General features: G+C 45.4%; 1 long non-coding RNA gene across 2 annotated transcripts in view; it reads left to right on the top strand.

Annotated features, from left to right (window-relative positions):
* The window catches only part of LOC125916493 (uncharacterized), a 251,414-nt gene that overhangs the window by 160,536 nt on the left and 71,375 nt on the right, over positions 1–19,503 (top strand). The window lies entirely within an intron of this gene.

Here is a 19,503-nt window from a genome sequence, read left to right as displayed (position 1 = left end):
TCTCCCTCCCGTGGCTACCTGGCTCCTTCCCTTGCCTCTCGCTGCTCTTCTCATACGTCACCTTTTCAGCGATGCCCCCGTGGCTACCTGCCTGGTGCCAGAAATGGCAGCATCGGCCCCTTACCTTACCATGCCCTATTTGCCACCTTGTTTTCCCCTTAGAGTTTGTCACCATCTCAGGCACAGACCCTTTACACATTTGTTTCCTGTTTGTGTCTTCTATGAGGGTAGAGAACGTCTGTCTGTCTTGGCTCCCTGCTGCTTTCTGGCGTCTAGAATAGTGCCTGGGACATAGCAGGTGCGTGGTAAACCTTGTTGGCTGAAGGAAGGAGCTCTATGAAGAAAGACGCTAACAACATCTGCACAATAACAGCCACGTAAACAGATAAAGATGTCTGATGTTGGGTAGTGATAAGTGCTATGGAGAGAAAAAAAAAATGAAGCCACCTTGCATGGAAAGTGTTTCATCACCATTTTAAATAGTCAGGGACACAGAGATTCAGGGAAGCTAAATAGATTGCCCGTGATCATATTCACAGTGGACCAGCCAGGATTTGAACGTCCGTCCAGCGTGGTGCTGTTAATAGCTAACTGGCTCTCTGAAGGGAAAATAAAGTGCTGGGGTGCTGTGTTCACCTGTTTCCACAGTGTATATCGTCCCACCTGGCTGATGTCAAGTGACCGACATGATGTCACTGGCCTCGGAGTTGGAAAGAGACGTTTATAACCATCCCCCCCACCTCCACCCCCCACGTTGTGCAAGTTCCATTACACCACTGTACCTGACCTTGAGGTCCACACCCAGCCCACTGTACCAGGTGGCCCTTCCTGGAAAGAGGCAAGCACACCCCTCTGAAGAGTCCTCGCTGTCCTGAGACTGGAATCTTTGGCTCTTGCTGTTAACCTCCGTCCCCCCAAACCAGTTGGGTTTACATTCGACCTGTTTGAATGATGGCATTTTCCTCCTAAGATGATCATGCTTATTTGACATGACAGCAAAAGTTGCTCTCAGAGGATTCTTTTCTCCATGTTAGCCTTTGAAATGACTGCCTAGATGGCACAGGTAATCCTGGTGGACCTTTGGGGCCTGGGCGGACTAGTTTTTAATTGATAATTCCATGTTTCTATAATAAGTGGCCTCCTTAGTAATAGCCTGCCACGTCCTATGTGATGATTGCTAATTTAGGTTTTCAGGCTTCCTGGATGTAATGAGCTCTAATAAGGCCGAGACTTGTCACCGACTCAGGAAAGCCCGTTTCCCCCCTTGAAGCAATGATCTCCCTCAATCCCTGGACACAATTGGGCATACTCTTAAAGATATTAATAAGTGTTACTGGGATGTTCACCCCTTTCCAAATAAAACATAGAGTCCTGGTTTCATTAAGCCAAGCTATTAAATTAAGAAAGTGTTTTTAATTATCTGAGCATTTCAGGGAGCTCATAAAACATTTAAGGACCTCACAGGGGTGGTGCTGAAGCCCTTTCAGAGTGAATTAGAGCCTTGACTTCTGGAGCTGGATTGGAAGGGCGAGGGGCACAGCCTTGGATTCCATTTGGCCCAGAGCATTGACCTGCCAGAAAGGACAAAGCCGTGGGTCTTGTCTGGGGGGTGGGTGTGCACCTGTGTCCGAGCTGCAGAGGAAAGCAGATCAGCTTCCCCCAGGAAGGAAAAACTCTACCCGACAAAAGCTGACAAACATTTCCTAGCACTTCCTCTGTGCCTGGCTCCCTGCTGGGTGCTGGGGCTTCCGACGATGCTCCTGCCTTCTGAGGCGTCTCTTATGTGCTCGGCACTCTGTTTATGTCGTCTCCTGCCATCCTTATGAAGGTCACGTGAGCTTCCTGTTGTCACCCCCATTTGATGACTGAGAAAACAGAATTGAAATTGCCCTTGAGAGGGAACTAGCGAGGCCCGGCCCTGTGAAGCCACCGACCCTGTCTGGCCCCAGGCCCCTGTGTTCCATCCTGACGAGTGAGCTGAGCTCACACTCTGTTGCCATAAGATAAGAACCACTATCGCTGTCACCGTGGAATAATTGATACTATTTATTTAGGGTGCCGGGCCCAATGCTAGGCCCTCTACGTAGCTCGTCCGATTTAATCCTGACGATGCTGTGAAGTCATTAGCTCCTCTATTACTGATGAGGAAACTGAGTCGTGGAGAGAGGTCAAGGGATTTCTGTGAGGTGTCACAACCAGTGTTGGAGGTGGGATTTGTGCCAAGATCACCGATCCCTGGTCTTTGCTCTTACTCACTGTGACCCTTCAAACCCTCATCTGAGCCTGGCTCGTCAGCTGCCCACGCCTGTGATTTGTTAAGCGTGAGCATTAGGTTGGACCAGAGCGTGCACCGTGTGGGAAAGGCGTTTTTCTTTATGAACCAACCAGACCTATGGGTCCTTTCCAGCTTCCTCCTTTCCCTTCTTACTGCCCAGGTCACTCCAGGTAATGCACCTGCCTCTCAGATAGGCTTTTGTGTTGATTGGATGAAGGGCTGAAGTAATGATAACGGGTCCTTTAGTGATAGAAGTGAACCAGCAGCATTCTTTTTTTTCCCTTCAAAACCATAGTTTCCTAAGTGTTATTACATACAGATTGCTGAAACACTGATGCCCTGCTCAGATACCACATGTGCAAGGGTCACCCTGGTTCACTGTTAAGTCTTTATGGCATTTAAAAAATCTAGTAGGGGGCACCTGGATGGCTCAGTCAGTTCAGCGTCTGACTTCAGCTCAGGTCATGATCTCGCGGTTACTGAGTTTGAGCCCCGAGTCGGGCTCTGTGCTGACAGCTCAGAGCCTGGAGCCTGCTTTCAATTCTGTGTCTCCCTCTCTGCCCCTACCCCACTCACACTCTGTCTCTCTCCGTCTCTCAAAAATGAATAAATGTTTAAAATAGTTTTAAAAAGTCTAATAGAATCCTTTTTTTTTTTTTTTTTTTTTTTGCCTACCAGGGTGATAAAAAAAAAAAAAGCAATCTTCTGGCAAGGTTGTGGAAAAGAGGCTCTTGTGAGTGAGAAGGTCATTTAAAACTCCGATGGAGGGCAATTTAGCAGTGTTTATCCAAATTGTGAGTGCATAATCTTTTAGATTCAGCCATTCCTCTTCTAGGATTTTGTTGTTTAGGTAAACTTACTCCCAGTGCTGTATATCCATTATTATTTGCTGCAACATTGTTTAAAGTAGGGGTGGGGGAAGAAAAAAGACAAAAAAAAGAAATGACATAGGGCTTTGTGAATGGGGCATGGTTTACGTAAATTATGGAACATCCATAGACTGGAATACTGTGCAGCTCTAAAAATGAGGCAACCAAATTGTTGAGTAAAAGGAGGAAGCAAGACACATGTGTGTATAAATGGTGCTACCCTCTGTGTAATACTGGAAAGAAGATAGTATATGTGTGGATGTGCTTAGATATGCTTTAAAAATCTCGTAAAGCATCTGGAGGTGGGGATTGAGCGTGGGGAGGAATGAGGTGAACAGCGACAGAGTTGGGTGGAGAATGTATTCGGTATCAACTTTTAGACTTTGGCTTTATAAATCAAATGTGTTGCCCATGCAAAGATCGTGGCAGGAGCGTGGGGAAGGTGATTCCAGATGGGGTGACACGTGCAGGCAGGAACCTGGTATTTGCAGGGAACTGAAGGAGGGTCAGTGGCCAGAGTGGAGAGGAGAGAGGGGCCAGAACATGGCTTCTAGGGCTTCCTGAAGATTTCTGGGTCGTTAGCCTCAGAGTGACTGAAGCGTTCTGAGCAGGCTGGGGGTGTCTTGATCACCCCCACGCCCCGGAATGATCGCTCTGGCCACGTGGCAGGCTGGTTGGAGAGAGAGCCGCGAGGAGCATGTTGGCTTTGCCCAGATGAGGGCCCGGCTGGAGGCTGTTGCATCAGAGTCGGGAGCGGCCAGGACAAGGAAGGGATAGGACGTATTGGCGACATTGTTAGGAGGTGAACTGATACACTCAGGGAGGGATTGGATGTGGAGGTGAGGGAAGCAGGAAGGGATGAAGGTTCTGTCTGGGACCTGGTTTGTGCAGCAAGCAGGTGGGGCCAGTTTCCGAGAGAGGCTGGGGACCAGGTGTGTGGCAGGGGAACTTGGCTGTAACCTTACGCCCTGAGTCCAGGTTCCTTTGACACATCACCGAGGAGACGGCAAGAACGTGACTGGGGGTGGAATTCTGGAATTTGGAGAAGTCTGACCACAGCCGGGAGCCCTGTATGCAGATAGAAACTGAGGGTGTACCCAAGGACGACGTTTCCTGGGACAAAAGTAGTAATTATGCCCTCCTCCCAGAGATGTGCGCAGAGCCCTGGGCATTTACTTGTGGGCACCATCCACATCATGCTCCGCTGGGTGTCTAGTCAGCAGCAGTTATGGGGGCTACCTGCTCAGTCTCTATCTCTCTTCTTCCCACTTGGCCCCCTCCCACCTGGGCGGCCTCTCCTGTGCCCCTGGAGTCTGTCGTGGGACCCCCCGCACAGTCCCTCGCGTGGGCCGTTCCCCCCGCAGCGTGGAGGTGAGCCGGTGATAATGCCCTCCTTCCGAGCACCTCCCAGCCCAGTGAACAGCTGCAGCCTCCGGGAATAATTGATATTACAGAAAACACAGGGCCAGGTGCCAGCTTCACATTCTCCAAACATTGAATGATTCAACCTTTTCAGTTTCATCAAAGCCAAGCTTGGAAACTCCCTGATGGCCCACCGCTGACAAACAGCAGGGTGCCTGCTTCCGCCATGCTGGTCCCCGGGTTTCCCAGGGGGGTGGATGAGACCTTTGGCTGGATGGCAGCAGCCGGGTAGCCCCTTTGGTGCCTCTGTGCCCACAGAGGGGCCTCAGGTTTGGCAAGCCGGGTGACCCCTCACTCTTGTAGGGGATCAGCCAGCCACGTTGGCTGGAGGATCCAGAGGTTGGCACGAGCCACCCATTAAAATGTGTTTGTTTAAGCTGTCAAGACAGGAAACAGCTGTTTGTGACAGGAAAGGGAAGAACGGGACAGGCCAGAAGTCTGTTGTGTTGTAGAAGCCGGGGGAGGGGGTCTATTTGGGGAGTGCCGAGGCCACTAAGGAGTGAGGCTGGGGGAGGGTGGGGGATAGGGAGCAGGGCAGGGGACCCAGGGAAACGGGAAGGAATGGGAAACCAAGAGACAATAGAAGACGGACAACACAACACAACAAAGATAGAGACGCAGAGAAAGAGGAAGAGAGAAAGTCAGGAATGAGAGCTGTGCACATACACACACACAGACACTCACACAGAGGTGGGGGGGGGGCACAGCCAGCTTCCCAGACTTCAGACCGCTGAGCTGGGTTCAAATTCATTGAAAGACACTTGGCTTTCCCAGTTTGTTTGATTACGGACCACAGTGAGCCTTGAAAGCCGGGCCCCCCTGGTATGTTGTCGTTATTTTTGGTAGTAACAATAGCAGAAGCAGTCACTGTTGTGGTAGAAAGAGAACTTGCTCTTAGAGCTTCGCAGGCTCCTCGCACAGCTATCCAAGGTAGACTTTATGATCTCTGCTGACAGTTTAATAGCTGAGAAAACCGATGCTCAGAGGAGTCAAATCACTTTTAGAAAGCCACCTAGCTCGTCAGAAACAGAAGCCCTGGGTTCATTCACTCTCCATCTCTTAGTATTTCCATTACACCTGTCTTTCCTTCCCACTCAGTCCATAAGATGAATGTATTTCTTTGAAGGCAAAGTAGACATAAGAAGAAAACAAAGCTTCAGGTGTACCATGATTAAAAACAACAACGACAACAAATCTTCAGTTTGCAAACATTTCCACCTCCCTCTTGTAGGCACTGGACCCTTGACAACGGTGGGGGAGGAGAAGCAAATGGGACAGGAAGGAAGAGAAGAAAGAAGGCAGAGAGCTTTGGCAATAGGTTTTTAGGTGTCTGCACAATGTTCCCAGTCCCCAGCATGTGACAGAAGGTGGGGTCAGGGGTGCATACCTGACTTGAGGTGGTAGGTTGACTGGGTTTCCTCTCAGTGAATATTTAAGAACTTGAAACAAGAGACCCAGGGCCTGGGGTATGCCCACAGCATCCCTCTGGGTCTGCTGGTCTCGGGTCTGCTCTGGTTTCTACCATTCTCAAGGCCCACTTGTCCACCTTGCCCTTGAATCCTTTGAGGTTCCGCCATCTGCCTCAGTGGTCAGGCTGTGTGTTTCGTTCACTCAGAACCCCTACTTGGGAAACAACTCCTCTCCCTCTCCATGTCATCCTAGGAAGGGCTGGCCTTGCCGCTTGGCCTCATGACAGAGCCAGGCTGATCAGAGTGCACCCCCTTTCTGCCCATCATGGTCGATTCAGCCATGGCTGGGCCAAATCAGGCCAATTAGAGGCCCCCCCCACTCCCCGTCTTGTTGGAAAAGCCGTTCCTTCTCAGGGCTTCCAGGTTGGATGGGTGAGGTGAGGCATTGCTGCTTATGGGCACACCTTCCCCAGATGTTCGAAGGAGACACGCGTTAGTGGCAAAAATGGAAACGACACACGGCACTGGAGCCCTAGGGTCCGATGTGTCTCAGCATCCGTGGATGCCATCTCAGCCAAGAGAGCCAACACGGGCCTTATTTTGGGCTCATGTTGGTTTGAGTTTGGTTTGTGCCCTTGACCACCAGAAGAGTTCTGATAAATGCAACTGTAATTAATTTTCACCTTCAATTGTAGCTACATTAGCTTTCTACTCCTCGTACCTACGCAAGCTTTAATTTACACAGTTATTCTCTGTTGACAGTGAAAAACAAGACTCCTGAAAATGTCCCTGCTGTAAGTAGCCTCTGGGGATCATGTCTTGACGCGAAGCGTCTTCTATGTAACTGCGCAGGTGTCACAAAAATGTGAGCGTGCTTGAAGGCAGGGCTCATTTCTACAGACTTTTTTCTATGCTGAAAGCACACCCAGCAGGAGCAATGAATTCAAATGCAAACAGGATTCATGTGTGAAAGGAATTCGATGCTCTCTGAATGGAAGTTCTTCTACTTGGTGGCTTGGAGCAGTTAGCTATGGCTGCATAACAAATAACCCCAAACCAACGGATTCAACGCTTAGCTCTGTCTTTGCAGGTGGTTATGAGATTCCGCTGGCTTGAGCTGGGCTTGGTAAAGCTCAGCCGTTTCTTCGAGGTCAAGTGTGGGTGGTTTGGCAGCTTTGCTGAACCTGACAGGGCTTTCCTACATGTTCTGGGCTCTGCCTTGTGTGTTTTCTTATCTAACAGCCAGTAATTCCCATGATGAAGACACGGAAATGAGAGAGTAAATGGAAATGACTCTTTAAGCTTCTGTTTATATTGAGTTTTCTTCTGTCCCATCTGCTGAAGTAAGCTAGATGGTCAGGCCCAGAGTCATTGTGGACAGACATCCCTGAAGGGCATAGATACTGGAGTATCTTCTGTTGTCATTAGTGAACTTCCAGAAAGTCTTAGAAGTGAACCCTCTCCTCACCTGGCTTAGCAAATGAGAATTGCTGATGTGAGATGCTGAGAATCCAGAACTTTACATAGGGGTGGATGGGAGAGTGGGCCTTTCAGTTCATACTCAGGAAAGAATTTAGAACTGTATGTTCTGTTATTCTTCTCTTAAAAATATCTCACACAGAGAAGTGGGGTTTTTTTGGTTTGTTTGTTTTTTTGTAATAACCACTTCAAATCCCTCTTTTCATGCCAGGGCCCTTTTCTTGTCTTTTCAGAAAAGAAGGTCCTCAAAGAAGTTACAGTCTAGAATGAGAGGCAGACACAGAAACAGAAAGTGTCCCGATCAAAAAATAAGGGCTGAGGCAGGAATAAGCAGAGATGCTCTGGGAGTCCAGCGTCAGGGCACTTAGCCCAAGCAGGCAAACCATTTAGAGAAATCTATTTTAAATTGATTGTTTTATTTGCTGGATTTTATATTGACATGTTTTGCTTTGTTCTCAATGTGTTCTGGGACTGCAGCCTATTCATTTATTATTAAGAGAACGGTAATTATTTCCAGGAGCTCCTGAGAATACGCTTTGCTTCCCCTTCGCCTGATCTCTGCTGATTCTGGTGTAACCTTCATATCTGCGAGGATGTCTGGCAGGAAGTGACAGCCCCCGGGTGCCGGGTGGAATCCACCAAAGACCCCGCTCCGTAAGGAAGGTCTGCCGACCACCGCTTCTCAAACTTTAATGAGCGTAGGAGGCCCCTGGGAGTCTTGTCAAAATGCAGATTCTGATCTAGGAGTTCTGGGCTGAAGCTCGAGATGCTTGTTTTTCTAACAAGTTCCCAGCTGCTGCTGCTGTTACTTGTCTGTGGACCACATTTTGAGTAGGAAGAACTGTATAAGATCAGCCGCGCTTTCTGCACCCGTGAATATTATAGCAGGGATACACAGAGGCTTACCTGTACCTTATCTGTCTATCTTTCTAGACTGTAAACTCAGTGGTCTAATCACCTTTTTCTCGCCTGGACTCTATATCCCATGCACGGCGCGTAGAAAAATCTCAATAAATAATTGTCAAATGAATGCCTCCTGTCCGCCCACCACCCCTTTTCCACAGGTATGTATGTGTGGAGGTTTACCTGATGTTTTCATTTGGTGCTGTGAGTGGAGCCTAGACCTGCGTCCATCCTGTGGGCCACAGTCTTGATCCCTTACCTAGCGCAAGACAGCCTGGTGGCCCGGGGCTGGGCCTCGTGACCTGCAGTTCCCTCTTAGATTTGGACAAAGCTCCTCTAACACTGGACCATGTGTCTGATTTGCGGCACTCCTTCCCCTGACTACCTTACTGCTCCCTATCTATATCATGCCCACGGACCAGACCAGCTGGGTATTGATTCTGTCAAAATACTTAACTGGAGTTCCTTACGTCCTCTGAGACTCGCCGATTGCCACTGTTGACTTCTTCCTATCGCAGCTCTTCTGGCTTGGTTAAATTTCCCCAAATCTTTTAGCACTTCCTGCTTCCTTACTTGGGAATCCCAGCAAAGCTGCGTGGCTGGAGCCCGAGGGAGGCCCGTGGTGACATGAAGGACTAACGCTGAAATATAAGATCGTCGCTAGTCTCAGCTTGAGTTCCCACCCAGAAACTTGGCACCCTCTCCTTAGAATGCATTTTTAAAAAGCCAAAAGCAATTAACCATTATGCAAACTATCTAATCCTCAGCTTCCTCAACTGCAAAATGGGAATAGCTGCACCCTCCTTGTGGGATTTTAATTAAGACTGAGTTGTGATGTAATAAATTGCTTAGCTCAAGATCTGACCCTTGGAAAGTGCTCCGTAAAGGATAATTCTTTTTATTTTTACTTCTGAAGGGCGAATCCTAAAGTCCAGGATCCCCAAGGGGGAAAGTTCCAGAGCGTCTTGGCTCATTTCTCTAACAGCTCACCATGGAAGAGAGAAGGTGGGGTCCAGTAGGGGGCAAGGTATAAATAGCTAACATAGTGAAAACGCAAGGCTGGCACCCCACACAGAGTTATGGACCATGAGAGTACGCGGACCCTGAGTCAAGCCAACAGAGTAGCCCTTTGGTGCCTCAACTCCTAGGCGTCCCTTAGACTCCTTTCTCTTGTCTAATACCTCTCTGGTCTCCTTGCTGTGAGTATAGATTGTACCCGTGTACACCACCCAACACTCCTCCAGAGTTGCTTTCATTGTAACGTTTATATTTTCTTCTCTTCAAGATTTAATATTTACTTATTTTAGAGAGAGAGAGAGCGAGAGCACGCACAAGTGGAGGCGGGTAGAGAGAGAAGGTGACAGAGGATCTGAAGCGGGCTCTTGTGCTGATAGCAGAGAGGCCGATGTGGGGCTTGAACTCACACCCGGTGAGATCATGACCTGAGCTGAAGTCAGACACTTAACTAACTGAGCCACCCAGGCGCCTCTAATGTTTGTATTTTCCAAGCTGTCTGTAGTACCTTGAGTTTTATTTGTCTTCTGAGATTTTTCATCATCAAAGAATATGGTAATTGAATTTATTCAGTTAGTCAACAAATATTTAGCAAGCATCTTCTATGCATAGGACACTATCCTAGGATAGGGCACATCCAGAGATACAGTGCTAAACAAGCCCAAGAAAGGTCCTGTCCTTATAGAGGTTAAATGTATTTTGCAGAAGTGGCATGGATTTTTCACTTAGTCAGAAAACAAGATGGTGACTAGAATGAGTCCCAGCCTAGCAGATATTCTAGTAAAAGTCCTAGTAGGAATGCATACACAGTAGATACTTGTCTGCTGACCGAATCAATGAATATATGATTGTGATGGTAAAAAAAAGAAGATGGGAGAGGAGAGATGGAATGTGGGTGGATTCCCCAGGACCCACTCCAATTCTTCCTGGGGGCCAGGTACTCACTCAGTTGTGGATGACCAAGAACATGCATTTCATAGTCAACAAAAATAACGAGACTGGCTTTGAACTTTGACCATGTGATAGCTGTTAAAATTGGAAAGACAAATAGTGCAGTTGGCAAGACAGACTAATTCCTGTCTTTATCAAGTTCGCTATCTAACTAAACATTCTTCCTGGGTTCTCTGAATGAGCTCAGAGCCTCTTTCCATATTTTCTTAGGTATCGGAAGGTCCATCCTGATCTTAAGTTTCATTGAATGTATTTTGGGGTATGAGGACTTTTTAAGTGTGTGTGTGTGTATGTGTGTGTGTGTGTGCACACGTGGGTGTACCTGTGTGTGCACGTACCTAGGCTTCAGCTCAGGGATATACTGCTGAGAAAGAACTAACCTCTGTGTGGCTTGAAAACTCCTTGGCAGACCAGGAATGATCTGGAATGACCCTTGAGAGCACAAGCTTTGGAGAGAGATCTGGATTTAATTCCTGGATTGGCCATCCACCTGCTGTGTGATCATTTTGGTCAAGTTGTATAACTTCTCTGCCTCAGTTTCTTTATCTGACAAATAACAGTATCTGTCTCATAGGGTCATTGTTGTGGGGGGATTAAAAGAGCCCAGGGCTGTGAAACACTGAGTACCAGCCACTTCAAGTTTGCTCAATAACTATTAGTTGTTGTTGCTATTATTATTCGTGTTATTTCGCCCTTGGGTACATCCCTGGGGATAATTTCAAAGCAGATAGTGGCCTCTTTCCAGGGGTTTCCTATCGTGCCAGAGTAGCTCAGTCAACAACTTCCCTAATGAGCTCAAGACTCCATCAGCAGGACCCTTTGTTTTCCTACTAACTCTCTGTCAACATGGTTTCCGCTCTTGCATCAACATTATACCAATTGCATATTCACTAGCCTGCAAGGGACTCAAGACTATCAATTGCTACAATGGAGTAAATGATATTCATTGTTAAAACAGGGTAAATGCCTATTTCCTTTACACAATAGGAGGAACTGTTATAGCCTATTAAGTAAATAACTATAAATAACACACTATAAAATGCTTTACATATGCCTTATCGCGCAGAACTACGATGCTCTGAAGTAGCTGTTATGGCTGGGTAAATTATACGTGTTTTTAAACACTGTCCAAAATACATATTTACACGTACTTAAAATCCTACACTAAACAGTCTCTATAGCAACCAGTAAAACACAAAAGCCTTATTAAGCATTCTTTGTAGTATTTTTAGGAGTTTAATCATTAGGAGAAAGCTCATAGGCCATGTAGACACCAGGGAACATGAAGAAAGAAAGTCTTTATAGGAACAAAAGAATGAGCTTGGCTTTGAACCTGGTGGGAGAGGATTTTAGTTTTTTAAACTAATAATCACCAAGGGCCTTCTCTTTGTGAAGGCGATGCTGTGTTTGGGGTACATCAGACACAATTTTGGAATTACAATCTGGTTCTCAACAGAGGAGAGAGATTCTTCAATTAACATATTCCGGCAAAAGACCGCTTTCAATTTTCTCTCTTTAGTCACAGCAAAAAAAAAAAAAAAAGATTTCCTTGCCATTCGAAAGTGAAGAAATATGTAATGTCTCTGTTGAGCCAGAGTCCTATGACTCTTTGAAGGGTAATTCTGAGGGTTTCATTGGGGTGGCGCCACATCTCATCATTTAAATTCTGTATTTACCCAGTTATCTATGTGGCATGGCGCAGTGACCGTGTATCCTAGAAATACCAGTGACTCAACACGGCAAACATTTCTTTCTTGCTAATTCTCCGTGTCCACAGTGCCAGTCAGTAGAGTTTAGGTTCCATTCTGACTCTCAGGGACCCCAGGGAACTCTGTCCTCTTGTGATGCCACCAGGGCTCTGCAGCCAGGCAAGAGAGTGCTGGAGGGTGGCCTGGGGACCCAGAAGCAGCACACCTCATTTCCACTCACACCCTATTGGCCAGCGCACAAATCAAGTAGTTCCAACCAACCTGTAGCAGAAGTTGGAAAGACAGGGAACACAGGGAATATTTACTGAGCCCTAAACAGTCTTGAGGAAAATATCACTTAAACGTCAGAACTGTGCCAGATACTTTATACTCCTTGATTTGATCTTTAAAACAACTTGGCGATGTAAAATTTTCCCGTGCACTGATGGAGAAACAGGCTCAGAAGTTTTCATCTTTTTAAATGTTTTTTATTTAGTTTTGAGACCGAGAGAGAGGCCGATGAGCGTGAGCAGAGGAGGGGCAGAGAGAGTGAGACACAGCCTCTGAAGCAGGCTCCAGGCTCTGAGCTGTCAGCACAGAGCCCGACGGGGGGCTCAAACTCACAAACCGCGAGATCATGACCTGAGCCAAAGTCAGACACTTAACCGACTGAGCCACCCAGGCGCCCCCAGGCTCAGAAGTTTTAAATGACTTACTTAAGGTCACTCAACCAAAAATTGGAAGGGTGAATTTAAATTTAGGTCAAGCTAGAGCGGAACATAAGATACTCTGTGACCCAACATTTCTACTCTTAAGTACTTTTCTAGAAGGATGCTCATATTTTCACCAAAAGACACGTTTGTAGACTGTTTGTACAAGCGATCTCCATGATGCACTCTTCATAATAGCCCCAAACCAGAAACAACCCATCATCCACCACCAACAGTGGGATAAATTGATTGTGGTATATAAACAGAGTGGAATATTATTCAGTACTGAGAACCAATAAATGGTAACTACGTACAAACATGGTTAAGTCTCACAATTACCACATTGAATAAAAGAAGTCGGATAGAAAGAGTTGATGCAGTATGATCCCATACAATGTAACTCAAAAGCAAGCAAAATTAATCTGTGGTGATAGAAGTCAGGATAACGATGACCTTGGAGTTTGGTAGTGATGAAGAGGGTGCATGCATAGAGCTTCTGCTTTTCTTGTAGTGTTCAGTCATCTGGATGCTAGTAACATGGGTCTGTTTAGTGTGTGGAAATTCATCTATCTGCACAATTAAACTTTTGCATATTGCTCTGTAGGTGCTATACTTTAATAAAAAGTCTGCTCGGGAAAAAACAACCTGCAAAAGTATAAATTGTAGGTTCAGGTCAAAGCAATTCTAGAACCCTGTCTGTTCTCATGTAGCATTTATTTCTTCTCCAGCCACATTAAAGCAAAGCTCACTTCTACCCTTAAATAGTTCAGCTTGATTTCTACTCCACCGACACAGTCCCTCCATTAAGTTAGTTCCTTAGAATAATGGTTTAGATAGAAACTTCCAGAAGATTTGAGAGAATTGTCTAAGTCGACTATGAGTCACTCCAACATGGACTTTGGTAAGTTAGCTTTCTTCACCGAAATAAAATGTAAACCTGGAATTTCCAGGGGATGGAGAAAAAGGCGACAGAATCTGTTTTCTCCTCAGGCTAGAGGAATGAACACAGCCGAGCATGGTGTAGAGAATGAAACTTACATGAAAACAGACCCCCAAACCGAGACAACACAATAATACAGGTTGGGGCTGGAGATGTTTTCATCCATTTCACTTGGAGCCATCATAAAACTCAAAAACCGTCCTACGTACTCAGCTGAAATGAACTGACAGCTGAAAGATTAATCCCATTGCTTTTTGTCTGCCCCTTCCCAACCCCCAAACACACCCAACACCAAAACAACAATTTGGTGGAGCCCTGGCTGCCAAAAGACAATGTTGTCTTCGGGAAGGTATTAGTGGTAAATCCTCAAGCTGTTTTATAAGCACCTCGTAGGTTGGCAACAGAAGACTAAACACAAAATTGCAAGATGAGCTTGAATTTAATTTTGCACTTTTCATCTGTCATCACGTTATGACAGTATGGTGTTCTGGGCTTTTCAGGAGGTTCAGGGCACGGGTATGATAACTCCTACTGGGAAGGCCTTCTCTCCCATCTGTTCCTGTCTTGGAAGCAGTGCTTGTGGGATCATGGATTTCAAAGATCTAGTTGAAGTTGCCAGAGCCCACTCTATAGATCTGTTGGATTTTTAATGGCACTCTTGATCTGCATTCTTTGTTTATTCGTTTATTTGGCATGTTGTTTCAGGTGCTGTGCATGGCTCTGGGCATGGACTAGTGAACAGAGAAAATGTGCTTCCTGCCCTGGAGAAGCTCCTGATCAGAGGGAAAATAGACAAGTCAGTGGGGGAAATACTAAGAAATACTAATGGTATTCAATGGTGTGCTATAAGAGCAAATAGGAGGCATGGCCAGCAAGCCTCGAGGAAGGACGTCACTTCTCGGAGGTCATGACATCTAGGGTAAAACATGAAGAGTGCAGTGAAGCTGTATTGGATGGCCACCCACATACCAACCACTCTGCGAGGCTTTGGAAATACAAGGATGGCTAGAGTCTGGTCTGAATAAGGAGGGTAGAGTGTTTTTTGACAAGGGATAAAGAGAACCTAATGGGCCATTTCAATAGATGGGTGAAGTGCAGTGGGGTGTTTGGGAAGCAGCTTGATGGAGGTGATGCCTGGAGAGTTAATTCTGAGCAAATGAGTAGCAGTGAGAGGAAGAAACATGGGGGGAGAAAATGGAGGATGTCCCAAGAGAAGGGACACCATAAGTTGGCACAGAGTCATGAAACAGTGCACCTACAATGGCTACTTTGTGTGTTTCAGTGTAACTGGAGTGTACAGGTTGAAGCTGGGGGCTGTGGCATCTGAGAAGTGCTCAATGTGGCAGTCACAGTGAGCCATGGTGATTTTGGTGAATCACCAGTTGATGGTGGTGGTGATTTGATCACAGTGTGCTTGACAAGGATCACTCTAACACCAGTATGGTGAGCGGATGACATGTGAAATCCAAATTAGCATGACCACTGTGCCAGCAGTACCCGCAAGACATATGGTTTCCTACCTCGGTCCTCTGGACCATTAGAAACATGAAATCCAAGCCCAGAGAATGGCCGCTAGAAACACAACAACCTGTTATCCTGCATTTCCCCTGTAGACACACGGCCTCAGTGTGGATTTATACAACTACATTTAGGACTGATGATAGAATCATTGTTGTTGGTGGTGTGGTTTTTTGTTTTTTTTTTTTTTTTTTTTTTTTATCTCTTCCATGACACAAACCAAGAAAAAAAAATCATAATAAAATTTTACAAGTTAGCTGCCACCAAGAATAAACAAGAGAGCACTATAGGAAATGAATCAGAGGCTCTAACTGAATCTGCTCTCAGGACAATAACTCTAATGCAAAGCCAGGGTCTGAGGAGGTCGCGGTGGGAAACTCTCCTGGGGCATTTCCGAGGAGAAAGGAGATATTCTCCTGCTGTCATGTTCACTTCATGTCCTAATATGTCTGTGGATGTGCAGAGAAAACATAATCTGCAGCCTCTGCTCTGAATCAAGGTTTGGATAACCAGGGCCATTAAAGCATCCCCAAGGATCATAGAATTAACCCTCTCTGAACCTAAGGAAGCCACTGCCACTAAAGCACCAGAAGAAAGTTGCTTGATTCTAATCACAACTGAGCCATAATGTCACTTACCATTAGGTTCAATGGGCATTCCCCCCCCCCCTTTTTAAATTACAAGATTACCTTTAAATTGTGTACAGGAGCTCATAACTGCTGTCCATTGGAGGTAATCGGGAGTGATTTCATTTTACCCAAAGACAGGTTCCCTATTCCAGAGTCTTTGTTCATTAAGCCTCTGTCTATCTCAGGTTCCATTTCAGCATCAACGAGGAATAAATTCTGTAGCGCAGAAGACCTTGCATGTTTGCTTTTAGAGTCCCCTCGTTTATTGGCCGATGATGCTTCAGAGCAACCTGGACCCTCCTGAGTCTCTCAGGTGTATGTTGCAAATGCATTCTGCATGCCCCCTGGGCAGTCTTTTCAACACAGATTGCTGTGCTGGGCTGACCCCGTGAACTCTCCAAAAAAATCGCTTGGAAGGACAGGTCTAAACTGCCTGTCATTCTTTGTTGCCTTCAGTGGAAGCAACCTAATTATAACTGTTTATAGAACAAGTCATAGCACTATTAATTAATTAATTAATCCATCCATCCATTCATTCATTCATCTGAAATAACTATTGCACAACAGCTGTGGGTAAGACATTGAGCCTGGCCTTGGATACACTGGTGAGCTGGAAACTTCCAATATAGTGGTAGATGGGTGAAATTAAACAGGCTATTTCACTGCTCTGTGACAATAGCCATGAAATGGAGAGACTAGGAGGCCCAGCCTGGGTCCATTTGTTACAGGGTTCGGGGCACAAGCAAGTCTCCTCAGAAAGAGTAACATCTGAGCTTATCCTGGAGGTTGCGAAGGGTCTCACTGGATGAACGGACAGCTTGTTCAAGGGTCTAGAGGGGAGAGGGGCCCTTGGGGAGGGGGAGAATGGAAAGTAGGTATGCATATGAAGAAAGCAGAGCAGTGGATCAGATTGCCAAGAAGAGTTGCAGATGGAAAAAGTCAGGGGTCATATCACAGGGAGCTTTGCCAGCCCTGTTATTGAGCCTGGACTTGATCCTGAGGGCAAAGGGGTAGAGAGGAGAGATGTGAGCAGGTGTGCATTTGGGAAACATCACTGTGGGCGTTTTATGCACAGTAGATGACAGGTTCTGTGGGGACCTGATGCGTTTGTAAACGTGGTGAATCTCCTATGCATCATCCCTTTCCCCAGAAACAGTCTCTAACCAGTCACCCCCTTTTATTTTGATCTTTCCCCCTGAGAACACCCTCTGTACTCCATTTACTCCGCTTCTGCATGTAATGGAGTAGAGTTGCCAGAAGAGCCCATCTAATGAGGTTCACAGCAAAGAGCTGAGGGCATGACAAGATCATAAACACTCATGGCCCAAGACCCTCACCAGAGGCCACTCGTAAGCAGAGGAAGACTTTGGATTGGTCGTAGCAGACTGATTTAAATGGCTGCATTGTCAAGTCCTTCTGCTTTACTGATAGAAGAAGTTTAAAAACTTGGGTTAAGAGTTGTAACATCTCTGACACCAGTCAGACACACCAGATTTAGAGTCTTCAGATCCAAGTTTGAGGTTCAGTTATGGCACTTAAAATCTTAGACAACATACCAGACTTTGGAGTCACATTTTTATTTTTCATCTAAAAGGTTAGTATAGCTCTTACATCCTCAGATGCTCTGGGGACTTAATGACACAGGTGTAGCATATTGCAGATAGTTATTGAATGAATGGAAATGTGATAGTGGAGAAGACCCCAGCTCTGTGGGCTACAGTCTCCTCATCTACAAAATGAGAAGGGTGGGCTGGATGCTTTTGATTTCTTCCCAGCTCAAATGATCTACAGCCCTTTGACACCGGCCTCTTTTGAGGCTTATACTGACCAGTGGCGTGGTGTATGAAATATAGGAAAATCTGGTTTGGTATCCTATAGTCAGAGGACAAGGAATAGAAGGTTTCTGAGAGAAGACACCAGAGTGATAGCTCTGGCCCCACTAAAATCACTCTTAGCCCAGAAGCCAGGTAGCGAGAAGAATGTTTATTTGCTGCGGTCACTGGCTTTACTTGCCTTCTCTGGTAAAGACTTGGTCTCAGAGGATGCCACTGACAGCAAATTTCCTGTAAGACCACTTTGAACTGCAGGAAAAAAAATGACTTTATCCTTTCATGTTATCTCATGAAACACTATTGATGCAGTGTTGATGCTAAAAAAAAAAAAAACCTTCATGTTTCTGCTTGAGTAAGGACTCAAAGAAAGACAATCTGAGCACAGAAAATCTGATATTGAATAAATGTTCTTGCTGGCTTCTGGAAAGTGATCTGATTCGGAATTTAAGCACCTCTGGGAATTACCCCCTCTGTTCAGTACCATTGAGGTATATATATTCTATCCTTGCTACATTTAAAGAATGTGTTCTTTCTTGTTAAGTAGACATTGGCATGACTCAGTATGTGATGCCTCAGCTGATTAGCCTTTACTGTGATGATGTAGCTAAAAATAGCCACACGTGGAGCTGTTCCAAAGATAGGGCAATGGAAAATTTGGGGGAAATCTGTCTTATCTATTTGGGAATGATTGAAATACTGTATGCCCCAATTACAGTTTGGCTATCTTTTGGCCACAGTGTGTTATCTCCTATATTGTTAGGACCTGGCACCTGCTGTTTTCTGTATTATCCATATTTTTCTTTTGCTGCTTCAGAAAGGCTGACTATGATGGTGATCGCATAGGACCATCCAGATGCCCTTCCTAGAAGGCAACCCTTAAAATATAGGAAACAGAGCTGCAAATCCAGTGCTCAGGATAGCATGAAATAGTTAGAAGGCAAAACCACAGTTTCAGCATCCTTTTCTCTGGGAATCTGGGCTGACCCCTTTGTCAGTTGCTTCCCTAGAAAGCAGCCTCATAGCATGTACTTTATCATGGTCACTCCTTTGATACTCATTTCTTAGCTTGAACTTCACGTTCCTAGGTGATAGGAAAGCTGGTTGCTTGCTCAACTCTACCATTAATTGTCTGGCACATAGTAGGTACACAAGATAATTTCCAATAAAGGGTATACATATGATAGTGTTGCATTTTATTTTATTTATTAAAAAAATTTAATCTCTACACTCCATGTGGGGCTTGAACTCACAAGGCCAAGATCAAGAATCACATGCTCCACCAAGTGAGCCAGCTAGGCACCCCTGTTTGTGTTGCATTTTATTTGTCTCTCTTCCTTACTAGATTGCAATTCCATGAAATAGAGACTTCATCTTTTAAAAGAAAATAATGTATTAGGAGAGTGCTGGTTGTTAGTGCTCAATAACTATTTACTGAATGAATGAATGAATGAATGAATAGATACACAGAAGCCAAAACCAATTTAAAAGTGAAAAAAGTGTTCAAACCTTTGCATTCAAACTCTACTACTCAGAACAAATACATTGTGTTAAAAATTGTGACATTAGTGCATTTATCTCTTTATTCTGAATCATCAATCCACTTTGTCTAAAATATGCATAGGCATATTTTAAGAATTCTGACACTAAAATCATTCCAGTGTTTGCTATTTTTTTTAAAAAAGAGCTCTATTGATGGAAAATTAACATAGAATAACCTGCGCATATATAAAATGCACAGTTTGATAAGTTTTGATATGTGTAGACTCTAGTTTGATATACGTAGACAAGTTTCCTTGGGTCCCTTTGTAATCGCTTCTGCCCATTAGGCAACTACTATCTACTTTCTGTCACTATACATTAGTTT

Source organism: Panthera uncia, assembly GCF_023721935.1.
Source record: "Panthera uncia isolate 11264 chromosome E2 unlocalized genomic scaffold, Puncia_PCG_1.0 HiC_scaffold_20, whole genome shotgun sequence".
NCBI lineage: Eukaryota > Metazoa > Chordata > Mammalia > Carnivora > Felidae > Panthera > Panthera uncia.
Note: the sequence above shows the minus strand (reverse complement) of the source record. Positions and strands in the feature narration are given on the sequence as shown.